The sequence below is a fragment of the Protopterus annectens genome, chromosome 5.part0 (assembly GCF_019279795.1).
Source record: "Protopterus annectens isolate FY-2018-M chromosome 5.part0, PAN1.0, whole genome shotgun sequence".
NCBI classification, from domain to species: Eukaryota; Metazoa; Chordata; order Ceratodontiformes; family Protopteridae; genus Protopterus; species Protopterus annectens.
The window spans coordinates 393607000-393631225 of NC_056735.1; positions in this window are offsets into that span (position 1 = coordinate 393607000).

Genomic DNA, 24226 nt, shown 5'->3' on the forward strand with positions numbered 1-24226 from the left:
GACTGTGGTCAGGATGTGTATATCCGGTGTGATTACTCTATGATCTGGTCTTACCAGTGAGGGATAGACTTCTCATCTTGCCATCCAGTACGCATGTTGCTGATTATCACATCCAGTATGCTTACCCCTCTTGTGGGAGTGGTACGTTGTTCCTGGGCATTTTGGTTTATGGATTCTGGGAACTTTTCTCCTACTGTGTTGGTGATAGTATAATGCTCCCAGTGTATGTCTGGGTATTTTCAGTCACCCAATATAATGTGGTTTGGGGGGCTTGATATATTCATGTATTCCAACATAGGCCAGGTGCAGTTCCTGGTGTTAGGACAGTAGTCTGCAGCAGGCTATATCCTGGGAGGCGGTTTTAGCCATTGGTATTTGACCATGGCTAATCCATGCTGCTTCTTGTTGTGGTACCAACATGGGGGTGTGGTTATCCTTGACAATTATTGCTAGTCACCCTCCTTTTGTAGCTTGTTCCATGTTTTGAGGCTGTACAGCACAGTATGAGGTGTAACCTGGTAGTGTTAGGGTGCTGATGTAAGCCTTGACCCAGTTTTCTATTACAGGACTGATATCAACATTCTCCATACTGTGTGCGTTTACACTGCACGCATCTTGCTGTTTAGACTTCTGGCATTGGGTAGCATTACATCTAGGTTCCTATCCCTTGTGGTACCTATGAAGGTGGGTTTGTGTTTTTAGACTTACCTATTCAGGGCATGCTGTGGGTACTGACAGCCTTTGCCAGTATCCATGGGGCCTGGACTGATAGGTGCACACCACCCCTAGCAGGTGGTGCATCATGTCATGCTCAGCATGTCTTCCCAGGCTGAAACACATTGGCTCCCCTTTGACTAACTGCATTACTTCAGCCAGTTATTGCAATTGATCATCCCATCGTCATTTTGTGGCTTCATGCTTGGTGAGGGTGGATGTTAGTCAGGGTCCTCAAGTGTGCATATAGTACATGGTGTTACATTACTTAAGACATGGCATTCATGCCTCAGGTGGTGCTGCAGGGCTGCCTCTGTCAGATGCACATATTACACTCCCTGTACATGTTTGTGAGCAGGTCATGTCATTTTATGCATCCCTGTTATTATTTGAGTGAGTCAGAGAGGGGTATCATTCCCAGGGTTCCTACTGAGCCAGTGTATGTGCTATGCGTTGCCTCTTTGCCAAGGCCAGGGCATACTGGGCACACCTCCTTCTGCCTACTGGGGCAGGCTCAGGTTGTTCCTCCTCCAAGTCACGCTCTACCTGTGATGGCCTTGGCAATGGTGGGGGGCTGTTTGGCCCAGCCCTATGCTGGTCCTGCTGCAGCTGTTTTCGCAAGATCATATTATGCAGCATAGTACATACCATGACAATTTGAGTACATGTAGTTGGTGAGTACTGCAAGGCTCCACCAGATGTGTCCAGACACCGGAACCGTGACTTGAGCAGCCCAAACACATGCTCTATTACATTACGTGTTTGTGCGTGTGCCTCATTATGGCATTCCTGTTCAGGTGTGTGTGCGTTTCTGATGGGTGTCATCAGCCACAGCTCCAGTGCATAACCTGCATCCCCCACTAGGTGTCCATGTGGGATGTCCCCATTGGCAAATGTCTGGTACAGCTGCGTCAAATGCCAGATGTGGGAATCATGGTAGCGCCCAGGGCAGCCAGCATACACATTCATTATTATGCCCTGGGCTTCACACACGACCTGGCAGTTGATGGAGGGGAAGCCCTTGCGGTTAATGTAGGCCCTACCCCACTCACCGGGTGGTGCTTTGATGCGTATGTGCGTGCAGTCTATTGCACCCACTACCTCAGGGTATTCCGCTATTTGCTGGAAGAGACGCATATTGCTGGCCAATACCTCACGGGCATTGGGGAAATATACATGATCACCTACATGTGCTGACATGGCATCCAGGAACTGGTGCAGTACCCTGGAGGCTGATGCCTGTGATATCCCCATCATATCACCAGTTGGTCTCTGGAAGGTGCCTGTTGCTAGTATTCTTAGGCCAACACATACCTTGGTTTCCACTGGGATGGGTTCCCCTCTGTTGGTACTGTGTGTGAGACGTGGCCTGCACAGGTCGACTATTTGCTGCAGGAGCTCTCTGTCCATTCTATAGCGCTCTACTATCTCCAGCTCATGTAACCCGTGGTAGGTGACCCTGGGCCTGTACACTCTTCTCCGTCTCCTCACTGTGGGTTGTCTGGCACCATCTGCATTGTCACCACCCTCAGCAAGTCGCCTATGTCTCATTATGACAGCTATGGCAGCCCCTAGCATTTCTGCTCTGAGTTCAACTTTTTCAGTTTTCACTTCTAATAGCTTACTCCTGTCTTGCAGTGTCTCTTGAGAGAAACATCCTGCACTGCTGTTTGCAGAGTTTTAAGTGCTGGGCTGGGCTAGCTAGTATTCTGCCTGTGTAATTGCCTGCTTCTAATTGTTTTCACCTGCTAGCTCCAGCAGTATTCTCTGCTAGCTTCCTACTAATTCTGTTGCTTCCTTTTTCCTTTCTGTTTCCTCAGGGGGGAGCAGCATGCATACCAGCAGAAACACGCTCACAGTGGCTTACACGCGCGCACACATGCTTACACGGTCCAAGATCTGCCTATTCGGGTTAAAACGCACGCACACCAGTGCAAACAGTGTTATAAATCTACCAACACGCTCCCACATGCTCAGTCTGCCTTACACGTGCGCACACTGCCCTACTCGCGCTTCATGGCGCGCACACATGCGCACGCACGCCCAGCAAGAAACTTTGGCATAAGTAACAGTGTACACCTTCCATTTCTTGACTTTCCCATGCTTATCTTGTGGCACTCCTCTTTCCATGATCTGTGTCTGTCATCTGTCATGTAACACTGACCTCCAATGAACTGCATTTCTTTCTACCATTCCCCCCTGTGATGTCACCTATCCCCTACTCTATTCCTCCCCCTTATGTATCTCTTACACTACTCAGACTGTGCTTATTTGCTATGTGACTGTGGGATTCAGTATCCTAACCCTCATTTACATCAGATTGCCTACTAATTCTTAGTTACATGTCTTAGACTCAGCTTCCCCCCTTAGCAACCACTACATGGTGGCCATGTTGTTTTTGGTCTGCTGGTCCCTGCATTGTCATTCCTTGTATTGCATAAAACCCACATTTGTGGGATTATAACCTTTATTTTTATGTTTTATACAGCGCAGCCTGTTTGCGCGGGGCTGCGCTGCGTTTAAACATCGGCGGTCGCCAAAAAGAAAATTATATTTTTTTAATATTTGCATTGGGGTACCTTGCCAATGGCCACATATTTGGCCATTGGCATGCTGCCTGACACATATGCACCCTTTATTTGGAGCTGACATGGCTCCATTGTGTTTTTTGCAGGAACATACTCAGTTGTCAACTGAGTACATTTCTGCAGCTAACATGTCTCTTACACGGGCTGGTTTCTGCTTTGTGGATCGCTAATATACCTCATTTGCATACCTTTCGGCTGCAAGTGAGGTATTTAGCATATCCACGCCCAGTCCGTGTAAGAGACGTTTTAGCTGGTCTCTTACACGGAGTTTCAGGCTGTTCCTGGATCGCGAGGCTTGCATGGAGTGTTACACGTCTCTTACACTCCATGCAAGCCTTCGTGAATCCTGCCCACTGTCTTCAAAAGGTCAGTGAATGCAGAAGCACATTTAATTTAAACTGTATATCTTCCCAAAAGAGAAATGTCTCCATGCAAGGCTCAACCTTAAAGTCAGCACTATGTCCTTAACATTGTTCATAATGGTACAAGTACTGGACAGTAAGGTGGAAAAAATTATTTTTAAACTACAACAATGTATACATGTAAATGAAACGTATATACTGCTGGGATAGAACAGCAGGCAGTTAAAGACAAATTGGAAATATCAAAACCTGACAATACCCTGTTTAAATATTTTCATCAGCTTCGTTGCCATTCAGGCAGTAAATCTGTTTCAATAATTAGTCTGCTTCAAAGTGCATAATTTCACATGTGTTCATAATAAAAGCGCACAGAAATTCTAACCCAAGAAGGAAGTATTTAACAGCGACTTTTAACTTTTAAATGATGGCTCTCTTTTGCAAGTCCTTATTTTCCCATCTGGTTAAGTACAGTTCATGTAAAAATTAACAAAATAAGCAAATCATCTGTTAGCCAAATGTAAGATCTTGGGAAGGTAAGGATTATTACATACTGTGAAACATATGCCGAACTTTGTCTTGTTGTCATACATCATTGAAAATATTTTGGGGCTGTATTCCCCCATTATTGGCTTTGTTCTGTATTTTTGTACTAAGAGGTGAGAGCTATGGTGAGAAAGAACTGAATTCACTAAATGATAGCCATTTAAGTTTGTCTTCCTGTCTTTCAGGAGACTGCTGATTTAGCTTAGTGGTATGTTACTCTGTAATGCACAAGATTCCTGGTTTAAGACTTGGCAATGAAATGCACAGTGGTAGCATAACATTTTATGCAAGCAACTTTCCAAAATTATACAAGCAATGTTTAAAATATGTCCCTGTTTTTTGGCCTTTTGCCCCCCCCCCCCATTGAAAATAAGTGCATGAAGCTGTGCAACATGCCTATGGCTTACACTACTATGATTCTATATTTATATATATATATAAAATATTTATATAAATATATATATATATATATATATATATATATATATATATATATTGTGTGTAGAAGTAGACTGTTATCATGGAAATGTTCTGAATAGGGCAGTTTTGTCATTATTGGTTCATGTGTTTTGTTTCATTGCCTACTGGAAAAATGTTTAAACAATAAATTTAAAATGCTCTCTAACAAGTCTAACAAGTGTGCTGTATTGTACAAGGAATATAATTTAATAAAGTCAGGAAGGTGTAACAAAGAACACGCATGTTTCTTGTTTTGTGTGCAAGGGACCTATGATTTTAAAACAGCCCAAAGGTAATCTTTATACACAACTGGCCAGATGCATTTTCTTTGGATGTGGTGTGGGTTTCAATGCTGTCAATGAATGTGAGTTTCAAGGGCAGAAAAGTTTTAATGCCAACCCCGGGATTCATGAAGCTTGCGCCAGGCGCAGGCATAGCATAGGCGGTATAATGCCAAATATGGCCGTCGAGCGATTCAGGTACGATCCAATTCCACGTGCACTACCGGCGTATGCCAGAACTGTGCAGCCCCCGGCTTAGGTAACATATGCCAATGGCGAAATACACAGCCAATGGCATAACAAAAGATGCACAACACGTAAATAACAACATTTAATGTCATATCCACAGTAACGCACAGCACAACCGCAGGGCATGTGTGCGGAAGCTGTAACATAAAGAAATAATATAAAAATGTCATAAAATCGCAACATAATGGAAATCAGGGTTACAGCATAATACACAATGGTAGGCATGGAACACCAAAACCAAGGTGCAAGGGTTGCTAAGGGCCTGCGATAGTGTTCGGCGCGGTAACTATGAATTAGTAGTCAATGCCATGCAAATGAGGCAGATAATACTGAATCGCAAATGTGCCGCCGGTTGAAGGTTGTACCATACGGCGCAGCGGTATAACACCGAGGAGTGGCTCAGAGGAGATACATGACATCAGCAGAGGGGTGTGCCACCGCAGCAGTAAGCACATTGGAGCAATGCAAATCTGGCCTGTCCGTTGCTAAGCAAAGCTGCAGGACAGGGGTAGGGAGGAAGGTATAGAATCATTTAGCTGAGAGCACACATGGTGCCCAAAAGCACATGTGTACGGGGATGAAAACATGCCCGAAACCCAGTAATCAGACGCACGCGCCGCGAACAATAGCACAAACAGGAAGGTCAGGGGAAGAAAAGAAGGAAATGCTGAAGTAGGGTAATTGGAGTACTAATGAGCAATCAACACCAATCAACCCACGATGGCCAATCGACGGCAGCTGACAAGTCTGCCTGCAGAAACCTGCAAAACAGGATAGGGGAGGCATTGGAATGCAAAGAAAGGAGGGGAGGTATTGGATTGCAAAGATAGGAGACCTGACACAGCTGAGCAAAGCAAACCAACAGCAGACTGGCAGTAGCTCACATAACGCAAGATACGCCAGGTCCAGGAAAGTACAAATGAAAGTAGGCTGCAGGATGCACGCCAGAAAATGGTAGGTGCAACGTGCAGAAATGTAAAGGGAAGGTCAAGAGGTAATCCACGGCAGCCAAATGTAATTTAACACCAAAGGCACCACAATAGTAGTTCCGGCAGTAAAACACATAAGATACCCTGTAGCTACGATCGTACATACACACCCTATGACATAATCGGTGTTCACAGCACAATAGTATAAAGTGTGAAAGCACCCTACACACACCTGTGTATTCCCAAACACTGCATCATAGGTGTAAACACATGGGGAACTTTTAAAATGTACATGTTGGGAGCTGCCATAGCTGTGATTCATCAGCATGTGTTAGAGACTGACGGTGTTGTGGAGGATGATGCCGACAACCACAGCAGGCCTCGGAGGAGAAGGAGAGTGTTCAGACCAAGGGTAACCTACCAGGGGCTACATGACCTGGAGATAGTAGAGCGTTACAGGGTGGACAGGGACATCTTACAGCAAATAGTGGAGCTGTGCCGGCCACGCCTGAGAACCAGAAACAACAGAGGGGAACCCATCCCAGTGGACACGAAGGTATGTGTAAGCCTGTGAATACTGGCCACAGGTACCTTTCAAAGGCCAACTGGAGATATAATGGGTATCTCACAGGCATCAGCATCCAGGGTACTACACCAGTTCCTGGATGCCATGTTACCACATGCCAATGAGCAGATATACTTCCCCCGAACTCAGGAGGAGTTGGCCAGCAATATGTGCCACTTCCACCATGTGGCACACTGCCCAGAGGTACTGGGTGTGATAGACTGCACGCACATACAAATCAAGTCACCACCCGGTGAGCATGGTAGGCACTACATAAACCGCAAGGGATTCCACTCCATCAACTGCCAGGTTGTATGCAATGCCCAGGGCATTATCATGGATGTGTGTGCTGGCAGCCCTGGAAGCTACCATGACTCCCATATCTGGCATGCCTCACAGCTGTATCAGGTATTTGTCAGGGGGGACATCCCACATGGTCATCTTGTGGGGGATGCTGGCTATGCACTGGAGCAGTGGATGATGACTCCCATCAGAAATGCGCACACACCCATGCAAGAATGCCATAATGAGGCACACGCACAAACCAGAATCATCACAGAGCATGTGTTCGGGATGCTGAAATCATGGTTCTGGTGCTTGGATACATCTGGTGGAGCCTTGCAGTACTCTCCAGGCACGTGTGCCCACATCGTCATAGTATGTGCCATGCTACATAATATGATCCTGCGGAAGCAGCTGCAGCAGGGACAAAATGGTGAAGGCCCTCATAGCCCACCGCAATTGCCAAGGCCATTGCAGGCACAGAGGGATTCAGACCATGAACACACTGTGCCAGCCCCAGTAGGCAGACGGAGGCATGCCCAATATGCCTACGCCTTGGCAAAGAGGGAACGATAGCACATACTCTGACAGTGTAGGCCCCTACGGACTGACACCTCTCCACCTGCACACACAGTAAAATGGATGGCACACAAACATGACCACCTGTAAATTGTAATGTATAGGTGGCCCAATGTGTGACTCCTACATAGGCAGCCCTCAAACATTGTAAACACAACAGCTAGTGGAACACGGAATGCCAACACCTGAACAGTACATGAGCCTTACAGCATATGGTGGTGTTGTGTGCCTGTCACGTTCCCCGCCAGATATATATATATATATATATATATATATATATATATATATATATATATATATATATAGATATAGATATATATATATATATATATATATATATATATATATATATTTGTACACATATGCATATATATAATACAGATAGAAAGGGCAATAGAGTGATATATGTTGATATAGATGGATTCAGCGATATCCGCAAATATAATAGATAGCTCAACGACATTCATAACACCTTGGAGGTACAAATAAATAGAATACCGCCAACTATGGAATGTGTAACATACCGACATGCGTAACCACGAGGCTGAAAGACCGATAGAACACAGTACCGGAACAGTACAGCCGCGAGTAATAGTATGACGATATGAAGGGACAGTTAGTCACTGCTGCCGGTGTTGCGGTCCACATAGTTACTGTGTTCAACTGTGTTTGTGAGTGCCGTAGTCTGTGTAAGTGTGCATTGAGGGTGCTGTGTGCATCTCTGTGTGACTGTAATGTGTGTGTGTGTCCGCAACATGTGTTTGTTAGTGCCAAGTCAGAGGCAGATCAGTATGGTAGGTGTGGGTATAGCTAGCCGTAGGCATACGGTTACCACCTGTCCCACAGTAGGAGGGACAGCCCCACCCTGGGCAGGTGGGCAGGTGTGCCAGTGTATTCTCTATTACCAGGCACAAAATAATTGTACGCTGAATTTGCTTTGTAGGCGGTGATATCCCGCTGCAATTTAGCGTACTTTCTGTTAGTAATCTCAATTGAATGTCTTTCAACTTCTTCCAACACAGTTTTGAAAAAATCTGATTTGTTTTTATCAGCACCTGCTATTTCGCTTTCTAACTGATTAATTTCTTCCTTTAATAGTGACATCTTAACAGAGTTGTTATCAATAAGTAATTTTAAGAAAGACATACCTGCCTCCTTCAAAAATGAAACCAATGTATCAAACATAGCGTCGCCAACCTGGACGCCGTTGGGGCATTTAAAAATTCTTAGCCCTTTCGGCATAATCCTTAATTCAATGCAGCGTTCGAAATAGCAGTTCTCCACTGTTAAAGAACGAAACCTCTTTAACAATTTAATTAACACATCACGCTTTTTATTAATTTCCTCTTCACGGTGAAAATGTTGGGAAAAAAGCTTTAAAAACTATGTTGAACAAAGAGAGACACTGTGGCAAATTAAATTGAGAGCCGATAAACATCCTGGCTTAAATGAATCTGTCAACATCAAGTGTTTTTTAAAAGGTAACAAATTAAGCATTGACAAAGACTTTCATACTTCTTTTTTTAAATGATGAGCTACATTGGTCAACAATTAGCATTTTAACTGATTGATTAATTGTTCAATTATTCACAGGGAGGGGTATTTAATGCCTGTGATTTTTTATTACTTTGTATTCTGAAGAAGTCCTTGGACGAAAGCGGTTATTAAAAAGTTTTATTACGCTATTACTTGGAGTCTTTTTCGTCACCCTTTACTTTGCTTGGTTTCCTGTTCTCTTTTTACGGTTTTGGTTTATTACGTGGTATTTTGACTGGCAATTACACATAACAAAACACAATACAGACCGTCTCCCCGAAGGTAGGGCAAATAGGCAACGCCCAAGTGGAGGATTCAATTATACCCCACTGTTGCCGCGTAATTGGCGAATGGAGTAGCTGCACAGCTGATATGCAAATAATTAGTCACTCAGGAACACCAATTGGTGGGATGAATCCACATGTTACAGGTATCGACGTATATAAGGATGACTTGCCAGACATTCCAACTGTATGCTCATACCGAATACCAGTTGAAACACTGTGAGAGAGATAGAAACGAAACGCAGTAACGATAACAAGGTATGTAGAACACCCGATATGTAAGGTTATGTATAGCATGATCTGTATTAATTAGTTTTACTGTATGTATAGCCTGGTTTGCATTAATTAAACGTATCTGCAATGCATAAAGTGGGGAAAGGTATTTATGTAGTGATGTCTTGCTGAGCATACTAACTCTTGTAGAAACTGTGCGTCCAGCAGTGGGACACAAGGTACACAGCACAGACACCACAAGGGATGCTACATGAGGGCGTTAAACAGAACAATTCCATACAACCCACCGTCAGTGGTAGGGTATGTCCAACAAGGACGTGCCATAGCAGGGGATAGTATATGTTGATATACTGTCACAGCACGCATGTGTATGGGCATATAACGTTAATGACATATCTAAGGTGGTCCTGCTGTGCAAGTATGCTTTGCATTATGGGATACTATGTGAAATATGTGTAATGTATAGTATTGTAGGTAGATATGACAGATATTCTACACAGCATAACAGGCATATCATGCATACCACAGGTATCATCTATTGGCATGTACAATAACAGGATACATATGGCTTGTAGGCATGGGACATTGTAATAGCATGATAGCTAATCTAAATGGAAGGGCTACCAAGTAACCATGCACAAAGGACATGTAATAGCTTCACAGGTGCATAGTGGGGTACTATGCAGTCTGGCAAGTCCATGTGTAAGCACAACTACAGTGTTCACACTAGTGGCACCTCTCTAGGGTAGTGTCCTGTGAACAGCAGAGCCATGTGTCACCTGCACCCCTGCACAGTACAGCCACTGCAGTGATCCCACGCCTACATGTGTCTCCCAACCACCATGGGAGGTATCACATGAACAGTGCTACTGAGTGTCCCTGCGTGATGTACATAGAACTTATGTTCCAAAGCATGGTGAGTGTCTGGTTTGGGAATGTAACCCTCAAGCACATCCCACTCATTGTGGTGTGTGTGCACATATCCATGAGCATGTTGCTCACAGTGGCTTCTGCTTATGTCGCGTATGAGGAGTATATCCATTAATAATGTTGTGGACATGGGCCCTGTCTGATCAGCAGAGGTCACCCCTGAGTATGTAGTATGCAAATTTGTACAGATGTGGTGTCTGTAGTGTAGCCGCATACTTAAACTGTTGGAGCTCAGTAAACATCATGGCGTGTTAATGTTGTGGTATGTAAAGCTGTAGCTGTTGTGTAAGGTACACCCTAAATGGGGTGGTGTACCCTTGAATGTGTGTAGATGTCTTGAGTTCAGAGGTACAATGGGTGCCTATGTACCAGCTACACACCCAGTACAGATAGGTGTGGCCACGTAGAAGGATATCCACACCACAGTGGCAATACAGTAACCACAGGAGTGGGTGCGACATATGTGTGTACTGCAAACATGTACAATGTGATATGTATGTAGGGGACTACCACCCATGTGATAGTCAGTGGGTGAATGGTGTAATGCAAAGGTGATGTTCATGCACCTTGTGTCATGCAGCTTGATGCCATGATAGTCATATCATGTATCTGTCACAGCGACACCCATATGGATGGAGTCAGTATCAGCTGGTGTAGCAATCATGGCGCTTTGTATGCAGGGGTTTGAAAGCTAGGCAGGGAAAGTCCTCTGTGCTAGCCTGTACCGCAGGGAAGCATATACTGAACATGAGGGGCCCTACGACTGAGGACTGTGGTATGCCAAATGTACCTGACATGTAGTAGATACTATGGTATGCTGGCCTCACTGTGTGTGTCCTGTCCATGAGCCACATTGCATAACATCCTGAGACATAGGGTACGATGTGCAGGTGGATGTGTATGTTGTCAATACCAGAATGGAGAATGGTGCTGAAAGGCAATGAGAGGACAATGTAGGATGTTTGGACCGCATCATCAGCAACTGCCCTGGTAACTGTATGAAAGGAGTCCACCATGTGTAGGGGCCATGCTCTGGCCCTAACAAGCCCAACCCAGGTGGCAGCAAAGGACAGGAGCCCAACAATGTCTCTGTGAATGACGTCCTTGATGATGTGCCCCATAGCCATGCAGAACAGTCCAGACAGGTGTGTAGGACTATAGTCCCACTCGTGCATTGTGGTGCCACCTGTGCGTAGTGTGATAAATGCTGCTGTGTGCCATTCAGGGGCTACAATGTCTGAAACAAGGCTATTACTGAATATGGTGGCCTAGTGGGGAGACATGTCAGTCAGAGGTTGGTGGACGTCACAGCCTGGGACGTTGGAAGGTGACATGGGGCCTGTGTCCCAGGACATTTAAAGTGCAGGTCAGTACTGTGTAGGCATGACCACAGGGACACCACAATGTCCCTGTATGGATTGTGGCCCTGTAGTGAGTGAGAGTGTGTAATGTTAGCATTGAATCCATCCTCCAGCATGTTGCCAACATCATCTGGGTCTGTAATGTTCCTGAGTGACTGTTGTATGTGACAGCAGATGTGGGTGCTGCCATCGACTACTGACATACCACCATAATGCCTGGTGGTACACCCCGGAATGTGTCGCAGTCATGTTTACGTAGCTAGTCTTGGAGTATGTGATGAGGGACCCTGTGGCCCTACCATGGCTGACCAGTGAGCCACCCCACCCTTGGGAGTGTACACCACTGTGCAACAGCCTACACCTGTTGTTGTACATCATATGTCCATGGAACATGACCACCAGAGTGGCGTCTGTTATCTGGTGTGTACCATCATGGCTCTGTGTGGAAGAGCATGATCAATGCAGTTGTGTACATGCTAATGAAGTGCACTGGGGTATGTGTCAGCATATGTATGTGCATTATCTATCTGCACGGGTGTCATGACATTAACAACCGCTGTCAGCAGACATCTGTAGTAGGTGTTGTAGTACTCATGTACTGTGTATGCTGTGATGGGTGTGGTGCTGTGATGTGGCTAACAAGGTTGAGTAGCATATGTTCAGAATCCACCAATGAGGGGATAACCCCAGGTGTGTAACACCAGTCACATGGTGGTAGTGTTCATGTCAAGGTTAATGTAGGTCTTGGATGTGGTGTGTATGGGTTGATCCAGCAGAGCGGAGGTTGTGACTCATGGATGTGTCGGTACATGAGTGGCTATCCCAGTTAAGTGTGGGGTAGTGTCGTCACACATCAGTAGTAGCTGTCTGAGGCCCACTGTCCAATATACCAACAAATAAGGTATGTTAACCGTGGGGTAGGATGTTGACTCTGTAGCTTGTTAAAATGTGTATAGCGGTCCCGGACACAGTTAGTTGCATGTGGAGCACCTCTGATGCATTGTGCTAAGTAACTAGACAGGATGTGTGCACAACATAGTGGGATATGGGAACCCCTCAGCTGTGGGTGTGCCGGTCCAGGCATGTGCCTGAAAGGTATGGTCTGTCTATAACCTGTCATTGCAGGTGAGCTCTGCAGAGCCTAGAGGCAGGTCCCAGTCACTGCAGAGATGTTTGAGTGGTGCATTATAAGGTGTGCCTTGCCTGCGTGCGTCACAGAGGAAGATGCAAGCATTGTGTCACATGACCCCATGTCGTGCTTGCCAGTTCCTGTTCTGCCGGTGACAGTTATTGGAAACTGTGCAAGACAGGCAGTATAGAAGCAGCAAGAGCCTTACATGTGAGCTGTACTCCCACAGCTGACAGGTGCAAGTCATCTGTGCCACAGCATTGTGTTTGACCAGGTCAGTCAAAGCGGACAGATACCAGATGCCTGTGGAATGACAATAGGAGAATAGGCAACTGTTGAAGTGACACAGTCGGTCATTGTACAGTGGTATCATGTCCGGATGAATGCAAAATGCTCCCCAGGGCATGGCCCACACCCTCAGGGCTATAAGAGTGGTGAGCTATTGCATGTCTCTGCACACGTAGTCTGTGAAGTGCCATCACAGGGCAGTCACACTAACATGGAGAATGACAGTCACATCGTACCTGGTGAGGTGTGGCATGGGTGCATAGGTTATGTTGCAGAAGCAGTTACCCGACAGCAAGATGTAAGCGACTATCGCCTTGTGTAGCCTGCTGTGTGGAACTGCAGTGTGACTCCCTACAGAGTCACCTATGACTGGTGTTTTGTGAATGTTATAACTCCCATTGGCTGTATGTGATGGGCACACATGAGTCTGTGGGCTATACGTTGGTGAAGTATTCTGCCATGATGGGGGCTACCTCTGGTGCCTACACTGAGTATGGAGACGTACTGCACAATTTGTCCTCGTAGGTGTGGCCAGTGGTGTAGATCATGTGAGACTATGTGATGGGTGGGGTGTGTTGCGAATGTTACACATGCCCAAATGACTGTCAGGTGCAGTCAGGGTTGGTGACAGCATTACCCCCAGCCATAGCTGTCATCCTCCTGTCCCCAAAATGAGGAACATTGGCCCTCATAATGTGTGACAAATGGTAAAACGTGGAACACTTACAACTGGCTTAGTAACAGCTTCAACTAGGAAGGGCATATGATGGCTAAAATAGGCTGGTTTTACGTATAAAAAGGATATTCTAATGAATTAATATGATTCCCATCTATTTAGCCATGGCTAGCAGGTAAACAATTTCCAACAATGAATGTGTGACAGACCCTTCCAATGTGGAACCTTGAGGAACATGCACCTTTTAAGACCCCAAATGAGGTACGTTCCTCATAATGAGGTACACTTGAGAGCTATGCCCCCAGCACGGCTGCAGAAGTGCATCCCCCACAGGCTGTAGTGTCGTATGTTGGGAGGTGAGCATTGAATGTGTACATGAGACAATTGCTCTATTGCCACATGTACGACATATCCCTCATATAGACAGGCAGTAGCACTGGTATGTGACAGTTGGACATGCCTGTATATACAACCATGTCCCACAGGATATGTGTGTTACGTGTGTACAACAGCTGTTGTACCATAAGCAAGCTGGGAAGTATAGGACAGCCAGTGTACCTGTGGGAAATGGTGTGGAATGGGTGCTATACTAATCAGTAGCTCATGACATGCTCACAAGTTCTGAACAAGTGCCTAGCATGACCATACAATACAGATAGGGTGTTGGATAATATCAACCCACAAGTGGTGATGACAGTCATTTTGGGTGGCACCGCACTATAACCCTGCTGAGTATGGTGTGCATGTCCATGAACCATTATCACTGTAGATGTTAGCAGTACAGATGTACAACACAGCATGGATGTTTGATTACAAATACCTCTGTATGTCACAGGAGTGTTCCACCAGTGGCCTGTTGACAGACTCACAACTACAAAAGGTGCAAGAGTGACATGTGCACATCACACCAGTGCCAGCTACAGTAGAACAGGGTTAATGTGTTGTACCCCACCCTCATTGTAGCCCATACCACACAGACAAATGTTAGACATCTGTGTATGTAAGGCTGTGAATGGCCATGACCTATCAGTATAGCTGTGACAGTGTTGTGAACAACATACAGAATGGGCTGTGTGGGTGAGGTGTGTGACATATGTGCACAGTCTGATGCATGATACCAGCATTGTCACCGCTAGGTGAACATCCCTGTACCCATAAACTACTACCTAGTCTGTGGTCAACATTATGGACACTGTGTAAGGGATGGTGCTGTGCAGTGCACCCCCGACTTGGTGACGTCTCCAGGCCCCTTAGGTAGTCATATGAGGTACCCATGTCATGTCAGGGTGCCATCCATGAGCACGGAGATCAGTGGACAGGCATAAACAGCACTGTGGTGACCAATATTGGATCACATACCACCTTTAAGGGGTAATGGCTATGCATGGATGTGCGATACCAGCCTTCACAATCCTCACCTCCACTATGCAGCATGCTGTCTACCTTGCAGAAAGACATTTGCTACACCATGATGATGGACATGCTACATGTCCATATCCTGATCTATAAGACATATGTCATGGACAGCCACCGTCCTAATACTAGGATCACCACAGGCTGGACAGATCCCTGTACCATATATGTGACATACTCCCACCATACCATGCAACCCTGTCCATCAAAGCTGCACATGTCATCCCAGTCATACATGGTGTGATGGCCGCATGGTAGATGTACTATCAACTGACTGGATCAGTAATGTGGCACTGATGCACCTTGCGGTGGCATAATGGCTGTCTGTTACAGCTTGGAAACCATGCCCGCACATGCTATGGTTGATAACCATCCCCGCGAATGTCGTCTGACTAGCCATTGTCCTATGTCTATCACATGTGCAATACAGGCGATCTGTGGCAGGATGTTGAACAGTTGTACAGTGCTGTGTAGATGTATATGGCAAAACACATGCATGTACAGGTGTCCATGTGTATGTGTGCATTGTCACTGCTCAAGTCCATTACGGCTGTGACTGTGTTGATATGTGACATATACACAGCATCCAGGTCAACAGCATTACCGTGGACACATCCAGGCATGTGCAGATAGGTAAGAACACAAGTGCAGGCAAATAGACATGCCCACAGCAAGACATCATTTACATGGAGTATGAACACTGTAATGAGGTGACACACATATATGGTGATGATATCCAATGCATAATGGGTGTGAGATGTGTATGACACAAACACGTCAGTCATGTCTGTGTCATGATGCTTTGCAAAGATAACTGTGCAGATGTAGGAGATGTCATAGAAATGTATGTGCAGCAGTATTTCTGTACATCTCTGAAACTGTGACCTGTCACCATCATTATGTCTTACAGATAATGCCCCATACACGCCTCCCAGCATACAGCCGCCAAGAGGATGATGTCCTCATCCCACAGCTCCATGACAACTATGACTTGTTGTTCAGCCATGTGCCACAGCATGCTCAGCAGCGGGATGACCTGTGGCAGGATCTACGCAAGAGGGTGAACGATGTGGGTGGCCATAACTGCACCTACCAGCAGGTGCACAGACACTGCACGGACTTGATACGACATGCAAAACAGCGTGCCACTGCAATCGCCAGGGAACAAGGTGGAACAGGTGGTGGGCCACCAACCCAGCCTCCACTCACACACACCGAGGAGCTACTGGCCAGTCTGGGGACACCCAGGGAACAGCATCCACAAACGCTAGCTGCCATCGTGGAGGTGGGTGTCTCCCAACCAATGAACCTGGAGTTGCCTGGTAAGTCAGTACTGCACATATGGCTATTATATCCCATTTAGTTGCATGTGTCACTTTACATTATGTAAAGTAACAACATATGCAAGGTATGTGGACGCACATGCTGCATACTACAGTATGCTACGCTGTGTATGCACACATGTGCATACTATATGCTATTACACAGGTGAATGTGTTCACATGCACAGTGCAACCTGTGGTTGTCATACAGTCATGGATAATGTTCATATTGCTGTGTCACCCCTATACAGGTACCTCTGGCGTGCCGCACAGACATGAGTCCATTGCAGGTGAGACTGTCATCAGTATCAGGCATGTTACAGTGTAGATCTATTTGCCATGTGGCCAGTTAACACTTGCGCACCTGATGTTTGTTCCAGTCACGATATGCAGGTCGCATCACCCACCATTCACACAGGCCACCCATGTGCAATATATACAAACAAAATGATACACCGACTTGAAACCACAGTACTTGTCATTGCAACATGTGTGGTCAGCTGTGCATACAACGGTGGAGGTGTTCTACAATGGAGGCATATGTAGTATGCATTGGAACAACATGTGTGGTATGCACACAGTACCACACAGCGAGCTGTGATATGGGCAGCCCACAGGTGTCACCATTGTGTCATATGCCCCTGCATTGGGTGCACAAATTGTGATGTGCCACCTGTCATGTCCCAGACACGTAGTGTTCTGTCTGCAATATTGTCACACTATCGCATGACCTATACTCCACATACCAAACATACAACCCGTTGTCTGCATAGCCCTGTGGATTGTAACATATCTGACATCTATGGGTGTATGTCATATTGGATACCACAGACATGTGAGATAGATGGCCATCACACACATTTGGCCAACACATGTGCACACATGGCCATGGGGGATGGCCAGACATGTAGCCACACAGTACATGGGATGTGTATACACCCTGTTGCTCATTGTCCACACATGGTCCAATTATAGCCATAGTTGACCAATTATACAGTTGATGTGGTACACTGGACATCCTAAAAGCCTGTGCACAGCTACTGGAGGTGTCACTGAAGTCTACCATATATGATCTGTTGAATATTACGACTTTGTTGCAGTTATGGCTATGCAATGTGTACATATTATGCATTCTACAGCAACATAGATGCCTCATGATGCCATGCAATGGCACAGTGTCTGTACTTCACACTGTATAGCAATGTAGACGGCTCACACTACCCTCCCATGCTCATGTACATTTGATAAACATGCATTCTATCTGTAGGGCATACACACAACACTGCAATGTGAAGCCCATTATGATGCTGTACATGTGTCAGGACACCATTGTGTCAGACATGTATGCATGTTATTGCACATGTCAGCACATTACATGTCAAGGTCACATCAGCCATGTGTACTGTTATCGTGTTCTGGGCCACATGGTGTATCACGGGGATGCATGCATACTACCATGATTGTGTGAACTGCATGGCTACTGATATGACACCTGCTTGCTGTAGTGTGCACCCCAGGGAGGTATGCTTACTAACACTATTAATGTCTGAGCTGCATGCCCTCTGCTGTATCACAGACATGCTGCATTGCCATCTGACAAATCACATGCATGGTGTGTGTGTGTGTGTGTCTGTCTGTGTGTGTGTGTGTGTGTGTGTGTGTGTGTGTGTGTGTGTGTGTGTGTGTGTGTGTGTGTGTGTGTGTGTGTGTGTCTGTGTGTGTGTGTGTGTGTGTGTGTGTGTGTGTGTGTGTGTGTGTGTGTGTGTGTGTGTGTGTGTGTGTGTGTGTGTGTGTGTCTGTGTCTGTGTCTATTGTACTTTACAGTATTTCTTTGCATTCACAGGTGATGTAGGTGCGTTACCCTCCTGCGGTCCATCTGATGTTAGTGTCCCCACAGATACTAGCGGTGATGAACATATGCATGAGGTACAGGCAGGGTTGTCAGGGGCTGATTCTGTGCCAATGGTTACCATCCCAGCTATGTCCCCCTCTTCCCCGCACACAGTTCTGCTGCCAACACATACCGCATCACCAGTGGCCATAGAGGAAGGACAGTCAGCATCTGTTAGCATGGAACAGGAACATGTGGTGGCTACATTATGGCTGCAGATGTGCCACACAGGCATGTGGCCGGTGCTGCTCGTAGGAGGACCTTTGGAAGACATGCACCTGCAGGACAGAGCGCAGCAGCTGGTATCACCAGACGCATGTTCCAGACTGTAATGGTGGCACAGGCACGTGCTGAATGGCAGAACAGAGAAGGGAAGAGGCTACAGAGGGCTGCTATCCATACCCTAAATAACAGCATCCAGGCATTGGCAAATGCTCAACAGCAGATTGCTGATGTTCTGGATAGACGATTGGGTGAAATGGTCGGAATCCTTGACCGAGGCATGGCAATCCACGAGTGGGAGCTGTCTGTGCTGGAACATCTGGTAGGAGTGAGGCGTAGGCCACATGGACGTAGGCCAGAACACCACCTAGTGTAGGTCGATGTGAGCGTGCCACCTCACATGCCCGCTCCCATAGTGCCGGTAGCAGTAGCAGTGCAGCTGGTGCTGCGCTGTCAACACCAGGACACAGCAGGCCACGTGGACGTGGCCCTGGACATTCCCAGCGGGGACAGGGTTCCAGCGGACATGTGTCATCGGACAGTGGCCACTCTGTACCTGCACCTGGTAATGCCCATGCAACCCCAGGCAGGCACAGGTCACGTGGCCGTGGACGGACACAGTGAGCTGTACAACCTGGTCTGTACAATCTGGGGCTGTCAATTATACCCCGTGTAGGCCTCACAAATGGCAGAACTGTGTACACACATACACGCACACAGCAAACACAACTGTAGGGATCCACAACATCCACATGCATTCTGAACAGACATGTCCAATCAACTCACCGGCCCTTACACACACACATGATGTTATCCATTGGTGCAGCCTATGCCCCTGGCAAACATATCACCCTGTGCATATGATGAAGCCTGTGCCACATCCCTGTCATCCACACCATCAGTGCAGAGTTATGCACAAATATTCTGATGCACAGGGTGAACAGAATAGTGAGAGGTGTATGTAATATTACCTGTGTATGCATAGTGAGGGATGTGTATATTGCAGTGGTTGTGTGTGAATACAGAGAGATGTGTATGTGACATAGGTTGTGTACTGTTGACATGCACCGGTCATACCATGTAGTGCAGGTGCAGCATGCATTGTGATGTCTTCACAGTATGTGTCTCGGTTACATTTGTAGCACCATGTTGGTTGTGATACCCTGGTTCCCTCCTATGGTGTACTTGCATGTGCCTACAGGTAGCAGTGTTTGCATTCCCCCACATGTAACTGTGGGTTACTCACAGGCATGTCTGGCAATATCAGCATGCTACATGTACCCTCAACCTGACTGTTGGAAACACCAACATGACACAGATGTCCGCACATATACTGCACCTGATGCATGTGGTCAGTGCCACAGGCTACACTGGACAGAGACGTGACATACATAGCAGGACACATTACAGGTATGGTGACATGGTGCAGGGGTTGTACACAGCAGTCTGGCCAATGATGATGTGAGGTGTCACTTGGTAGTTGGAGGCCACACTGTGCAGAAGTAGGACCCTGTAACAGTACGGGAACATGGCCACATTCACAGGGTGTACACCACTATAACGCACACCCCATAGTGTACAGGTGGGGACCCTTGCCTATGTGGTCATCACCCTCACAGTACTATGCACCCACACGACGTGTCACAGAGAAGGAACATGCACAGGTAGCCAGTATGGCTGGGACCTATGGCATCAACAGGGTAGTGCACTGCATCACTATTACGGGTTAGTCACCACGTGGGGTTAGTGATCATTTCTCACTGTATATTAGCATACACCCTCACACCAAGCACCAGACATACATACAGACACACACACTGTGGTGACCACACATTTGTATATGGACAGCCGACGTGTGTGATGCACCACACCGGCCGACGTCATGCTTCCCACACTGATGTATGTACAGATCTCTACAACGGTGTACAGGGATGTGTAACAACTGGGACATATTCCCCGCGATATGTGGCATCTCTAGTCATACATTCGGACACACATGGCAGTGCTGGGAATGATACACCTGCCATATGATGACACGTTTGATAGGCATGCAGCGGTAATGATTGCATTATGTGTACCAACGCTATATCTGGCAAATGTGCTGCTATATGCACATGGGAGGTTGTAGGGGTTACAGGTGCCATGTGACATATAGTTGGTAACACCTGACCGCTGTGCATGCATTATGTCAGCACCGTCACGTAACAGCGACATAGCGTACTGTTTGCACATGGCATGATAGGATGGTGTGTGACACAACTGTGAGCCACCCCCTGCACACATACATCTACACAGGTGGTTCACCACTGTATGTACACACATCCCTCCATACATGCTGTTTGTATGTCACCATATACAGGTGTCAATGATGGGTCTGCATTGCGACTGCATGTCGTAGTTAGGTGCAACTATGTTACGGACATCGGCCACTGCACATGCATGGTTGCTGCATGCACAGTACAGATGTCACATGTGTCTCCTGTTGCCATGTTTGTATGCATTGCTATTGTTGGACATGTGTGTTGACATACATAACACATGGACTGTGGTATGATATCACGGGTGTCACAGGCGACCAGTACAGGGGTATGTGTCCCGGTCAACATTGCTACCCCCTGTAGTGTGTGCATTCAACAGACATGGACCCACCTTCCATTTGCGTGTGTAGCGTTGATTAGGCCACTGTTATGCACGAGGTACATCAAAGGCTATGTATGTATGTGTTGTGTGTGCAGTCCATGCACACATCCACACTATCACATGTATGACATATCCAGACGTGTGTTCATTGGTGTACAGCAACAGTCATGTGTCACAGCTGTGTAAGTGCCGTGGTATGTCTTGAGCTGACATGTTCATGTATACTGGTATCATTGCAATGCATAACACCTGCTGGATCCCTGTTGGTACATGTGTACTCTGCACAGCTGGTGTACACCTCTGTACAGCCCAGTGGTCATGTGTCACATGGTGTTGTGGTACTGTAAGGCTGTGTAGTGCTGCACCGACGACATGGTGATGACTTGACAGCTACAGTGTACACTGCAGTGTGTACGTGTGTGACCTGCACCTGTGACAGCTGTGATGGCAGCTGTGTGTGTACAGGTCACTGCATGTGTGACCGCCCTGTGCGTGAGGACAGTTATACCTTACTGTGCCCTTCTGTACTGTGCCCTTCTATGTGTACACTCCATCTGCATGCACAACAGGCCTTTGCAACAGCTAAGTCTGTGAGCATGCCCAGTATGCTGTTGTGTAGATGGACACACAGTACAGTCCATGTATGCAGTTGTGTAGATGGACACATGGTACAGTCCAAACTGAGACCTTCCGTGTTTACACTCCATCTGCATGCAAGACGGCCCTTTGCGACAGCTAAGTGTGTGAGCATGCCCAGTATGCCGCTGTGTAGATCGACACACAGTACAGTCCGAACTGACGTATATCACCAGGTGTGCGGCCATGGCCAGTGACACCTTGTGTCGGTGATGTCCCTCTGTGTATGGGCATGGTCGTTGACATCCTGTATTGCCATGGTGGTCATCCAGGCAACAGATTTCCATCTTCAACGTCAGGATGGATGCCTACCGAGTACACACTGGGTGACTATCTGGAAGGGTGTACTGTCTGTGGTGCGTACTGTGTCTATGTATTGCTGTTGTAGTGCTCCATACATGTATAGTTGCCCCGAGTACACCACTGCCGTGTGGTTGTATATGTCTACTGTGGGACAGTACTATGTCTGATCGTACACTCTCTATACAATCCCTGCCGGTGTCCTGGCATTTGCGGATGTTGACATGCACCTAGAAGAATGCCTGTGGGACTGCTGTGTTTAGTAATCTTGGTAGCGTGTTCTGTAAATGCGTCATGCTGTAGTGTGATAGGGTAGTTAGGTGTAAGTTCGATTCCCAGCCCTGACAAGTGTGTGTGTGTGTGTGTGTGTGTGTGCATGCTCCCGTCCGCCTGGGGACTCAGGTTATGCTTTTAGATGCTTCACACCACAGATATATCCTGCTGACGTCTTTGCCTTTGCGGATGTCGACACGCACCTAGAAGGATGCCTGTGGGACTGCTGTGTTTAGTAATCTCGATAGCGCGTTCTGTAAATGCGTCATGCTGTAGTGTGATAGGGTAGTTAGGTGTAAGTTCGATTCCCAGCCCTGCCAAGTGTGTGTGTGTGCGCATGCTCCCGTCCGCCTGGGGACTCAGGTTATGCTTTCAGACGCTTCGCACCACAGATATATCCTGCTGACATCTTTGCCTTTGCGGATGTTGACACGCACCCAGAAGGATGCCTGTGGGACTGCTGTGTTTAGTAATCTCGGTAGCGCGTTCTGTAAATGCATCATGCTGTAGTGTGATAGGGTAGTTAGGTGTAAGTTCGATTCCCAGCCCTGCCAAGTGTGTGTGTGTGTTTCCAGCTGCATGACAACAGTACATTGCTTTTACAGTATTCACTCACCATAACATCTGTGCGGCGTCTTTGCCTTTGATGCCGCTGTCTACAGGCTAGACGTATGCCTGTGTGATTTCCATGATCTACTACTCACGGTTGCACGTTCTGTCACTGCGTAATGCTGTTGTGTGGTACAGTGGTTACGTTCGTGTTCTGCTCACAACCCTGCCACGTGTGTGTCTGTGTGTGTATGTCTGTATCTCTCTCTCTCTATATATATATATATATATATATATATATATATATATATATATATATATATATATATATATTCTGCCCATAACTCTGCTCTTGCATGGACAGCTGACTGTTTCATGTATTGCATATTTGCATAGCTTTCACATACCAATGGGGTATGTTGCAAATCTCAACATTGTCCGTGCAACGTTCGTGTTACGGGCGGTGTTACACGCCCTTACAGGCATTTGCTGTATAGCTTGGCAGACATCTATCCTTGCTGTACTCTCACTCTACTCGTACATGCCGGAGGCTTCATGTATCATGGCCTAGCTTTGCTGTGTGTATGTCTATTTGTGCTGTGTGCATGGCTGTGGGTATGTCCCACTATCATCATTTGTAAAGGTGACAGCCCTATAGGTACTTCATGTAGACTGCTGTGTCATTTGACATGTCAGCACATACCTGTGGACAGTACTGAACGTCCTACTGCAGCGCTTTTCATACCTTCTGCATTATCTTGCAGTCGATAATGCTGTTTCCTCACACATGTATCAGTTTCTGATCATACCACTCCACCTCCTAGAGCAAACATCTGGACAAAGCCTTAACTGATAGTGGGACACATAGGGGCAGTATTTACATATTGCTCTTACAAACGTAGATAGTTGACACAATAATAGGTTTTGCATTAGTATGACTTTTCTGACGGATTTGGTGTCTTAAACTCACATGTTTGTCATTATTTCATGA